This window comes from Manis pentadactyla, chromosome 3 (genome assembly GCF_030020395.1).
Source record: "Manis pentadactyla isolate mManPen7 chromosome 3, mManPen7.hap1, whole genome shotgun sequence".
In the NCBI taxonomy this organism is placed as follows: Eukaryota; Metazoa; Chordata; class Mammalia; order Pholidota; family Manidae; genus Manis; species Manis pentadactyla.
Window position 1 is genome coordinate 62184752 of NC_080021.1, and position 12950 is coordinate 62197701.

At 37.8% G+C, this 12950-nt stretch overlaps 1 protein-coding gene across 2 annotated transcripts in view; it reads right to left on the minus strand.

Annotated features, from left to right (window-relative positions):
- The window catches only part of HNF4G (hepatocyte nuclear factor 4 gamma), a 123526-nt gene that overhangs the window by 55881 nt on the left and 54695 nt on the right, over positions 1 to 12950 (minus strand). The window lies entirely within an intron of this gene.

The following is a 12950-nucleotide window of genomic DNA, read 5'->3' on the forward strand; positions in this document are numbered from 1 at the left end:
TAGATGCAAAATCCTCAACCAAATATCAGCAAACTGAATTGAAAAATACATCTAAAAGACCATCCATCAAAACCAAGTGGGATTTATTCCAAGGATGCAAGGATGATACAATATTTAAAAATCCATCAACATCATACACCACATCAACAAAAAGGACAAAAATCACATGATCATCAACAGATGCTGAAAAAGCATTTGGCAATATTCAACATCTACTCACAATAAAAACTCTAAAAAAAATGGATATAGAAGGTAAGTACCTCAACATAATAAAGGCCATATGTGACAAACCCACACCCAATATCATACTTAACAGCGAAAAGCTGAAAGCTTTTCCTCTAAGACTGGGAACAAGACAAGGATGCCCACTCTCACCAGTTTTATTCAACATAGTACTGGAGTTCCTAGCCATAGCAAACAGACAACACAAAGAAATAAACGCACCCATATTGGTAAGGAAGAAGTTAAACTGTCACTCTTTGTAGATGACATGATATTGTACATAAAAAACCCTAAAGAATCCACCCCAAAACTACTAGAACTAATAAGTGAATTCAGCAAAGGTGCAGGATACAAAATTAATACACAGAAACCTGTTGCTTTCCTATACACTAACAATGAACTAGTAGAAAGAGAAATCAGAAAAACAATTCCACTCACAATTACATCAAAAAGAATAAAATACCTAGGAATAAACCTAACTAAGGAGGTGAAAGACCTTGTGGTAAAATTGTAATACTTCCAGAATCTCTCACCTGGCTTTAGTTCATCTGCATATCAACAGGTATTTCAAGGGGTGGAGAGAAGTGGTTCATCTGCATATCAATAGGTAATTACAAGGGTGTACAAGGGTTTATCTGTACCAGAGAGGTTGGGTGGAGCTCTCTTCTGCTGCAGCCTTGTCAAGAGAGAGAGGAGTTGACTGCTTGTAAGAAATAAATGTGTTTCTTAACTTTATTTCTCCCTTTGACTGATTTTGGTTTCAAAGATATTTTGCCCAGGGATTTCCACCCCAGAGTTACATCTGGTGGTAGTCAGCAGGACCTCTGAATCTGAAATCTGTCTAAATGGGTGTGACCCATTGGGCGGGCTGCCTCTAAGGATAGTGGGAAGTCTCCAATGGATGCAGCGGAAGAGGGTGCAGTTTGGCTCAGGAACCCCCATATGTGGGGCTTCCAATTTGAGAGCCCCTAGTGGGGAACTGGTCAGGGTAAAGCACCTCCTAGAGGGGTGGGGCCTTCCCCAGAACTAGGAAGAGTGGAGACACTGAAAGCTGCAGAATTAGCCCTCCATCAGATAGAAGACTGTTTAGAGGCCTTGGGTGGCCATGTAGCAGCTGGCATTGTAGGATCTCTTTCCGTCCAGTTGTGCAAAGTGTTATTGAGCAGAGAGAGAGGATTATCAAGGAGGGAAAGAGGGTTATTGAGGAGAGAGAGAGAGACTCAGCAGGAGAGACACACTTCTTGTCACCTGGAGGAGCTGGGTGATGACCTATGGAATGCCCTCAAGGAAGAAAGTTATTGAGTGGACAGGTCATGCTCCTGGAAAATTCCTTAGCAGCAGTGTGGGGGGAGGCAGCAGGAAGAGTCTGCATTGCAGAAGGTCGTGGGGAGGAGGGAGGAAAGAGCAGTGCCTTCAGCTCTGGAGATGGTGGAGGAGGTGTCGGGAGAAGACGAGGGGTTGGGGCCAAGGGCCAATCTGTTGCCAAAGCCACCATCCAAGGCACCAGCCTCTCCCATATTAAAGGCCTGCCTGATTGTAATTAAGAAAATAAAAACACAACAACCACAGGCTCCTGAGGAGGAGGAGCCAACCCTCTCCAGGTTGTGGAGCACTCCATGCTCTACCCCTATACTCAGGGTAAGCTGGTGAACATGAACGTCTGGCATCAGCAAAAGCCACTGAAACCTCTGCCTATGTGGCTTTTGCATCTCTGGGATATGAGGGTGGAAAACATTGTTATGTTGGGTAATGAGATGAGTAGAATGGCTTCCCTGATGACTCACCCTTCCCTCTGGCAGTGGTTGCAAATGCCCGTCACACTTCTGGATTGGCTGACAGCAGCCTCAGGGCAGTTTGGCCTAAACAGGGTAATTTACCACGCTTACCCACTAGCTGGAAAATGTATGCAGAGCTCCAACAGGTATTGCGGGAATTGGGCATAAAAAATATCATCTGTAATATGGACCCCCAGGGTCCTAATGAGGAGTTGTTCACCATAGGAATGAGAAATCTGGTGCGCCATACAGCTCCCCCATCTCTCTTTGGGTCCCTAGTGACTATTCTTGCCCTTCACATAGGGCAACTCTTAAGTGAGGTTACTCGTACTTTAGTACATCTGGGGAAGTTGAAACAATAAGAGCCCAGAAGGAAGTACAGGCTACAACTGAAAGGAGAGGTACAAAAGGCCCCATGAAGGTCTTGAGGACCCAGATGTGGGTTGATTTGATAAAAGCTGGGTAGTAAAAGAAAAAATTGATGGGCAGCCCAATAGTATCTTATTAGAACTGTGGCACCAATTAAAGCCAGAGCAGCAGTTCCAGCCACTGAGGTCCAGGACACGGAAGCTAAAGGAAAAGCCCCATGTCCATCCTGTGTCCCTGCAAAACTTCCTGGGGGACAGTACTCAGGCTCCGCTTGGGCCTCACCCCCACAGGAGGATGATTAGTTATTGTAGTTTGACTGAGGGAGGATCAAGGCCCCCACCTTGGGGGATATGGTGGGGACCAGAGGCCACATGTAGAATGATATTTATTAGTCCCCAGTTAATGTGCAGTGTGTCCTGGCCCTAGTGGACACAGGAGCCCAATGTTCCATATCTTATTGTGACCTGGAGGGCTTTCCAGGGAACACCCCCCACCCATCTGTTTGCAAGGTGTGGCTAAGTGGAACAAGCCCAAATCCCCTTGGGATTAGGGCGTCTAATACTGTTTGTGATGTTATGCTCATGTCTGATTACTTTACAGATAAATGTGGCATTTTTACAAGAGGTTTTGGGTCTTGTAGACTACTGCAGAGTGTTTATTCTGCACTTGGCACAAATTCTGAGGCCCTTTTACCATTTGGTATGAAAGGGCATCAAGTGGGGCTGGCATGAAATGTGCACATTTACCTCCGCTATTGCAAAATGGACAGTCAAGGCTGTGGAGGTCTTGAGTGAGACAAACCCATCAGGACCCTGTGAGCTGGATGTCCCTGTGACTGAAGACAGCTAGGGCTGGGGCCTTGGCAGTGCCTTGTAGACCGTTTACCTTTCACATTGGCCCAGGTGCATTAGCTAGCAGCACAGCCTGCCTCAGGCAGAAAACAATATAGGCTGCAGCCTGTCAGTGGGGCCTGCCTTTGACATTTGAAGAGGTCAGCAGAGCCCCATCAGAAGTGCACTGTGTGACTGAGTCCCACAGCAACCTGGAGACTATGTGGCCTTGGACGTTTCAACACATCAACCAATGATGGCTGGCCCTTCTGGCACCTTGGGGACAAGGCCTGGAAGCTGGCCTCCTGTGTGTTCCTGGAGTAACAGCAGAATGGCCCCCAAACATGACAGTAGTGTAATCAAACAGGCCAAAAGGTAACATCATCTTACTGGGGAGCTTTTTCTTACCATTGTGGCCAGTGCATGTGCCTCCTGCAGCCCTACATATAGACATATATAGCCAATTAATATATGATAAAGGAGCCAGGTATATACATTGGGGAAATGACAGCCTCATCAATTGGTGTTAGCAAAACTGGACAGCTACATGTAAGAGAATGAAACTGGATTATTGTCTAACTCCATACATAAAAGTAAACTCAAAATGGTTCAAAGACCTGAATGTAAGTCATGGAAACTTAAAACTAACAGGAGATAATATAGGCAAAAATTATTTTTTGAATATAAACATGAGCAACTTTTTCCTGAACACATCTTCCAGGGCAAGGGAAACAAAATTAAAAAATGAACAAATGGGACTACATCAAACTAAAATGCTTCTGTACAGTGAAGGACACCATCAGCAAAACCAAAAAGCAACCTACAGTATGGGAGACTATATTCATAAATGACTTATCTGATAAGGGGTTAACATCCAAAGAACTCACATGCCTCAACACCCAAAAAACAACATGATTAAAAAATGGGCAGAGGATATGAACAGACAATTCTCCAAAGAAGAAATTCAGATGACCTACAGGCACATGAAAAGATGCTCCACATCACTAATTATCAGGGAAATGCAAATAAAAACCACAATGAGATATCACCTTACACGACTTAGGATGGCCAGTATTGAAAAGACTAAGAACAACAAATGCTGGTGAAAATGTGGAGGATGGGAAACCTCCTACATTGCTGGTGGGAATGTAAGCTAGTTCAACCATTGTGGAAAGCAATATGGAGGTTCCTCAAAAAACTAAAAATAGAAATACCATTTGACCCAGGAATTCTACTCCTAGGAATTTACCCAAAGAAAATAAGATCCCTGAATCAGAAAAGACATATGCACCCCTATGTTTATTGCAGCACTATTTACAATAGCCAAGATATGGAAGCAACCTAAGTGTCCATCAATAGATGAATGGATAAAGATTTGGTAGTACATAATGGAGTATTCAGCCATAAGAAGAAAACATATCCTACCATTAGCAACAACATGGATGGAGCTGAGGGTGTTATGTTCAGTGAAATAAGCCAGGCGGAGAAAGACAAGAACCAAATGATGTCACCCATTTGTGGAGTATAAGAACAAATCAAAACTGAAGGAACAAAACAGCAGCAGACTCACAGACTCCAAGAAGGCACTAGCAGTATCAAAGGGAAGGGCTTAGGAAGCATGGGTGGGGAGGGAGGGAGAAGGGGATTAAGAGGAACTGTAATTAGCAATCACAATATAGACAGGTCTCAGGGAAAGCAGTACAGCATGGAGAAGACAAGTAATGACTCTATAGCATCTTACTATGCTGATAAACAGTGACTGCAATGGGGTGTGGGGGGGACTTGATAATATGGGTCAATGTTGAAAGCACAATGTTGTTCATATGAAACCTTCATAAGATTGTATATCAATGATACTTTAAAAAAAGAAAAGAAGAATAAGTTTCTTTCCAGCTCAGATTCTGCCATTTAGGAGCACTCACATAACACATAAAGGTTGGAGAGACGCAGAAGCTGTTGCTCCTGCAGTAGTAGCAGGCAAATAAATGCTTCGGCTGCCCCATAGAGGAGTTTCTATGGTGGCCGCTACTGCTTCCCTAGACCTCGGCCACCTTGATACCTGAAACATTTTGATTCGTGCTGGCAGTTCCTTGATCTCTCTAATGTTAGCAGCAAACCTGGAAGCTAATAGCCTTCTTTCCTGAATTTTGATTCTCCACACCATCCAATGATTTTGTGAGCCTTTGTTTCTTGAATTAAATCCCTTCCTGCTTCCAATTTCCAAAGTGGTTTCTGCTTTTAAAAGCATGGATGAGGCAGTGTTTTTGTAATATTTTTTAATAGACAGAAAACATCACAACACATACATTCCATTTAAAGCTTGAGGAAACAAATGAGATGGGACATTAAGGACAGTGAGATAAAATCTATTAAGAATGGCTGATCCACGCTGCCCCCATTTAAATCTCAGTTTTCACATCTGTAAAATGAAAAATTTGGTTAATTAATCCCTAAGGTTATTAATCCCTAAAACCCCTAGTGTTTACAAGTTCTCTGACTGTATGAGTCTAAGCTTATTGCTCAAAATGTCTAAATACTCAATTTTTATCAAGTTGCATATAACAGAAGCAATTTCTAAACTACCTATTCAGTGAGCGGTCCTTAGTTATGAATACCATTGTACTTGGATTTAGTGACATAAAATATAAAAGGTGGTTTCTGCCCTCAAGAGTCTTAACCTGTTTGTGGAAAGAAAAATCAGTAAGAACAATTGGCATGAGTAAGTGGAAAATACAATTATTCTAACTCTAGTTACTTCTGAAATTCAGAAGAAAATTCCTAAGTAAAGGCTGGAGTGAGAATGGTATCAGGTCTAAACTGGGCTTTATGGAGTGACTGGTGGACGAGGAAAAAAAAAAGACACACTTTTGGGTAAAAAGAAAGCAAATGATGATGCCTGAAAGGATATGCGAATGTGATTATATGTTTAGAGTGGAATTATATTATGGAGGCTGTTTGAAGAGAGATAGAGAGAACATTTCAGATTTGTTTCTATGAAGGATTGCAAGACATTAAAGGATTTTTGAGCAAGTGATAGAAAAGTCACATGACAAATTAAAAGATCAAATGTACATCTATCCTGGAACTCTTGAATGTGTCAGGTCTCAGGGGCGAGGGCATGTTTTAAATTTTAATAATAGAATAATGAGAAAGAAATGATCCACACATACAATTAAATGCAAAAGAAGACCTTGTCTGTGAGTCGGCACAAGGAGTCCGTGGAGGGGATTGTGAAAAAGATTTGTGATAAAGATTGTGAAAATGAATTTTAAAGTATTTGTATTGTTCAGAAAAGAGTGAATAAACAAATAACTGGGTTACTAAGTTTTAACATTTCAAAAAATTGTTGAGATGTTAAATGGGACTTAAAAATGATTAGGTTTCTGAATTCACTTTTGGAGGGTGAATTTTCAAAATCAACTTAAAAATTTTAAGCCTAGAAAAAGGTTTTACATTTTTGTTTGTTGTTTGCTTGAATTTGGCCAGGTTCCATCCACAAAAGTACAGATGAGCTGGAATTGATTTCTGCAAAAGAACCGTAGTAAATAACTACTAATTTAACTAGAGTATAAAATACTGTTAGGCAGGAACTACTGTTTACATGTATTTTGTCTTCCCTCTTGGGCTTAGCTCATTACTCTGCAGATAACACAAGTTCCATGTACATATGACCAATGAAGGAAGAAAAGATTGCCAGATCAGGTTATTAAGATCTTGTTATTAAAATATAATAAAACATTCTGTCAAAGTTCAGGGAGAAATGATTTGGGGTCTCTGCAAGAGGAACAATGAAAATTATACTTTAAGACACATGAAGGATTCTAAGGGGAAATAATTTGGCAAAGGCTGGTCTTAGGGATAATGTCCAAAGGAGAGACAATCAAGTTCATTTGTAAGGCCAGATCCAAAATATCCAACGTGATAGTCAGAAAAGAGCAGCTAGAAATTAAGAAACCAGTTGAAGTAAGGGCCCTCCATCCATCTATTCACTAATTTATTCATTCACAAGACTGGCAATGAGTCATAGATAAAACAGGGTTTTATCCTGACGCTTTGGATCTAGGGTATGGTGAGCAGCTGGAGCAGACCTATGGGGAGCACAGCTGTGATAACCCTCAGGTCTGTGTGTGGGCAGATGACTGAACTTCATGCCTACCAAATGTGGTGTCCCAAGGTACCTGCGTCTGTGCTAAAAGTATCTTAACAAACAAGGGTGGTCAGACCCAGTGTTATTCAGAGTCCTTACTCATTTGTATCCACTTCAAGAGCAGGGACAGTCAAGGTAGCGAACATATGAAAAGAAGTCAAAAGAAAAAATATGATAAAAGTTATAGAGATAAGTTTTAAATTATGTTATCTTGGTGAATTTCAGGAAGAAAATTAACTTGGAAAGCCAAGTTTATCTTAAATACTAATGATTGTAAAAAATAAAACATGTATCTTTAAAACTGGATGCTATAAGTCTGATTGCTAGCAGTATCTATGACAGAAAACATCAGAAAGAATGAAAGGCATATATAGAAAGAAATATATTCAACCAGCTCAAAGCCTTAACTAATAGTTTTCTATGATGTAAATTTAATGTGGCTACCTGCTCTGCAGCCTTAGAGTTTACACAGAATTTTTAATTGAAAATTTAAAAAATGTATGTCAAAGATCAGCTTTGGATTAAACCATCCAGAAAAGTTAATGAATTGCCAATTATATTACAACTTACAAGATGGTTATCAATTTTACAACAGGTAAAACTCTTATTTTTCTGTTCCACAAAGTCTTATTTACTCAATGAAAACTCTGGGGTTTGTTGTCAAAAGATTTGGATTTGAGATCTAGCTCCACTATTTTGGGGTGAATAGATTTTAGTAATTGTCTTCCTTTTTACCAACATGATAAATACTTAGAGTTGAAAATTTGAGGGATATGGAATTTTATGCAAAAAGTAAAAGCCACTGCAAATCTACCACTATTCTCATTTTATATATATTCTTCAGAATTTAGCATGTTTATAAATTAATTATTATTAACAAACTAATGGTAAGTTTGTGATATATTAACATACTTGACCTGTAAATATGACCATTTAATATACTTCAACAGGTTGTAGTTGTCTTAGTGGGGACACTCTATGCAACCCATTACACAACCAACAGCTAAGAGTTTGGGCATTACATTCTGAGTTATCAGGTTTACATTCAAGATGTCCACTTACTTGCTATATAACTAGACAATTTTCTCTAAGATTTAGTTTCTTTGTCCAAAAGATGTGATAAAGATGGTCCTTATTTCATGTTTTTTTTTCCTGTGGCATCTCAATGAGATTATATCAAAAGTTCTTAACACAGTGCCTTGCATTCATTCATTCATTCATTTCTTCAACAAATACAGTTCATTCTATGTCCCAGTATGTACTAGGCATTGAGCAAACAAGGCTGACACAGTTACTGCTCAAATGAAGCTTATAGTCTGTTGAGAAAGACAGACATTCATAAGATACTACAAGGTGATTTATTATAACCATAATAAATAGTATGAAGAAAAATCAGAGTGTTATAAGAACATATCACCAGGTGACATACCTGGTCTGAAGTGACCCTGAGGTTCAGCAGAGTTTTCCTGAGAAAGTAACATTTTATCTAGAACCTGAAGTAGTAGCCAGCAAAGAGGTGGACCAAGAGAAGTCCAGAAAGGGCCCAAGATGGTGGAAGCTTTGTGCACTAGACTATCTGGCTCCGGACTCAGAAATAAGTTCCTATAATTCTGATCATACTCATTTTATATTTGTATATCTCACTTTTTTTACTTACCATTAACTCATGAGCATTTTTCTATATTACTGAAAAACATGACTTGCAATGACTGCTTAATGCCCATCATTAAATTAACCACTCTTCCATTTAATAATTTTATGTTTCTAATAATTTCCATTTTAAGAAATGCTGAGATAAAAATTCACATTTACTTGAGATTACTTTCTCATAATAACATATTGGATACAAGGGAAAAATATTGTCAATTTTCCCAAAATATCGTCTCGTAAAAATTTACGTTCTTAAAGTTGCCATTTACTTGGCTTCCCTAACTTGAGTCTTTCTTAACTTTGCTTTTGAATCTTCAATAATATTTGTAATAACAACAATAATCATACAGGGGTGTGATAACATATGAAAATGTCACCTACAGAGAAAATTGTATTAAGTAGTTACTCATTTCATCAATGCTGTTACTTATTATTGGCCAAGTACATTAACACAGGGCTAACAGTTTCAAGGAACAATAACTAATAATACTTATTAAGATCTTAGCCAGCTTAATTAATTCTGCAATGGATATTATTGTGTTAAGTATTTAAGAGCAAAAATCTGGTAATTACTTAGTTTTTTAAATATCTGTTTCTATTTAAATACCCTTTACCACAGTTTTATAGAGAGTAGACCTATCATTGAATAATCCCAGCTTTAGATCAATGATTTTGAACTTGAATGAAAAGTTGCATAGACCATGTATTTTTTAGGGAGAAAAAAGTAAACAGAGCAATTTAGACTGTGAGGCCACTTGACGAGAAGCAGGGGGCAGTGTGACAAAGGCTAAGGAAATAAACGGCAGAACTGCTGGATACCGGGGGAAACTTCCCTGGGCAGAAAAGGGAATTGTTCTTTTAACAAGAGGATATCTCTACTGATGTTGTTAATAGGACTGTCAAAAAAGAAAAGGTGCTGTGGAGTGCAGAGAGCTCTGGGCTACCAAAATCATTGAAGAACTACATTTGTGCTGGAAAGAGAAAGTGAACCTCTCTTGACTGATTTAGGAAGATAAAATAAGGGAAATTTTTATCTCATCTATTTGAAATAAATTAATAAATATTTTAATAATACAGCACTATTTTTAGAAGTATAAGCAATTTTATTTTTATTTTAGTAAATATGGGTTTTATTTTAGTAAAATTTATTTTCTGAAATATTTACTATTTTAGTAAAATCAATTTTACTATTTATTTACTAAATAAATGTTAGTAATTTATTTACTATTTATTGACTAAAATTTTAGTAAAATACATATTTAGATATTTATTTTAGTAAAACATAACATGATAAATAGTTGATTTCCTCATAATTGAAAAACAATCCTTTTATTCTAAACACATCATTTCAAACTTTATTTTATGATGCCTGTGCATGTTCAGTTCACATGTCATTGAATTCAGAAGTGTAAAATCACCCCTCCTTATGCCCAGTAATTACTGAATACTCTGCTATTTAGTTATAGGCAGAGTAAGGCATTGGATTACAATTTTAACTAGAATTGAAAAGTAAATTAGGAATTACTTCAAACAGAAAACAATAATAAAACAATGATGCAAATACATTATAAACATTATCACTATCAGAGCATTAAAATATGAGTTCTTCAAAGTTTGCTTGTGTAGTTTAAAATTCAAACACGTTATTGATGGGAACAAGGAACTGTGATCACCAACAGAGCAATATTCAAAGTAATATAAACCTGTCAGTATTCTAGTATATTCCAGTGTATTTAGTGAGCACTGAGGAAGTTCAGGAAAAGTAGCAAAGGAAAACAGGCTCTGAGACAAATGATCTCTTTCAAGATTAACACACGGAGGTTGCATTAAAACCCTCCCAAATTTCCAGGTGAGACTTTTGAGTTCTTCTATGCAGCTGTCTAATCTACCTCTTTCACAACTATAGTACAAGTGTGAAGTGTTCCTTCATCTCCTTCTTGTTCTGGAAGGCATTTATATTATACTGCAAAGCATCAAGTAGGGGACACTGACATTAAGAGCAAAAGATTTTACCTTTGGAGACAACTGACTTACAATTTGATCTTCCTGAGGACATTGTCACATTGCTCTTGACAGCCAAGTTTGCACTGGTTTGTATTAATAACATTATTTTATTTAAGCTGCATATTATGAAAAGGCTGTCTGAACATTTCCAGTAAGATTCACTAACTTTTGCTGAACAAAGGTGTAAGTAAATAGATGGTGGTCATATTAGGGGAGAAAGACATGCCTGCATGTAAAGTCCAGAAGTGTATACAAGTGGCCTTCACACATTTTTTTGTTGTTGTTTCTGGAATTATTTGTTCTCATTTTTGTTTTTTGGTTTTGTTTTTGACTTCTAAAAATTTAAACTTTCATTAAAAATTACCCAAATATACTTTTTTATTGAAATAGCATTTGGTAACATTGATCACAAATTTCCCTGTGGCCAGTCTCCAGGAAGTCCATTAAGGCTGTGAGCTCCTTGATGGCACACGTGCTCTCCAGGGAGTCCTATCATCCCCTCCATCTTGTATCATCCTCCTACTCTTGTTAGCTCCTGTAGGAATTAGAGACGCCAACTCTTCAAACACTTAGTAACTGTGATAGAGTGAAGAGCGGGTAAGAGCTTCATAAAGGATACTGACATACTGTTATTGAAATTTCAAGAAAGGAGAGTTTTTTTAAATGTTTAATAATTCTATTGATCATAGAGATAGTCATTGAGTTGGACCCTGAAGTGGAATTGTGACTGGTGAGGTGGGCATTCCATGAAGTCTGGAGCATAAGGTAGTGAGTGGTAATTCGTGTGTGAGTCTCACATAGGAACTAGGAAAGAAGAAATGGGCCATGACGTGTTAAAAGTGGAAGTAAGTCTAGATGTAATCTAGTATGGGTGCTTTTCAAATCTTTACTTTATGGAAATACCTTCTAAACAAATTTCAAGCATGCAACCAAAAGGTAAAATACAAAGTCAGAGTTGCATGGGAGACTAAAGCACTCCTGATTTGTAGGACCTGGTGGAGAACTTTTTAAAAATGAATACCCTAATTCCACCCTCCAATGAGAAAGTTAGACTCAGAGAAACAAAGTTACTCACTCAAGGTCATTATTAGGATTGGAGATCAAAAGTCTCTTCCTTACTTTGCAGCAGTATGTATAACACAATGAATGATTTCAGCTATATTTTCTGGCAGGGAGAAATAAGACAATAAATTTTTGATATCACACGTTGATACGAGGAAATTTGATAATGAGGAAATAACAGTGGGCAGTTTTTTAACTTCCACCTGAATTTTGTTTCATTTTATATGTTATCTTTAACATTCACCCTTGATTTCACTGATGGAAATTATTTTTAAATGTAAAACTGAAAATCAGGTAGAAGACCTGTAGCTGCACATGACACTACGGGCACCCCACAGGATTTGGCCTGAGCAGCCAGCTCTGCTCTCTGACACTCGGAACACGGGTTCCATCATGGCTGCGCACATGGCCAATCAAAATGTTGTGTCCTGTTCAAAGAAGTAACGATTATTTTCTCCAAATCTGATTTAATTTCACTGCACCTATGATACTTTCCAGTTAACCTATGGAATCTCTGTATTGTCATTAATTCTTGATAAACTTTTTTCTTATTAGATTAATAAACTAAAAACTGCCTTATATATCACATTAATAAGCCAAATATTGCCTACTAGGTTATTAAGCATTCATTCAATAAGAATTATATTGTTCTCAAATTGCACAGGATTTTTCCAGAAATAAAATTCTTACATAAACACCAAAAAAATCTAAGAGGGATTGAAAAGAATTTAAAAAATTTTTCAGTGTATTGTAAAATACTTCTTTACATCCACATCCATGGTAGTTAAATATAGAACATTTACTGTTTTCTCTCTTGTTACTAAGTTTTTAATACACAAAATATTCATTCAACAAATAAGTATTCACACAGAATATCCCTACTTTTTTACA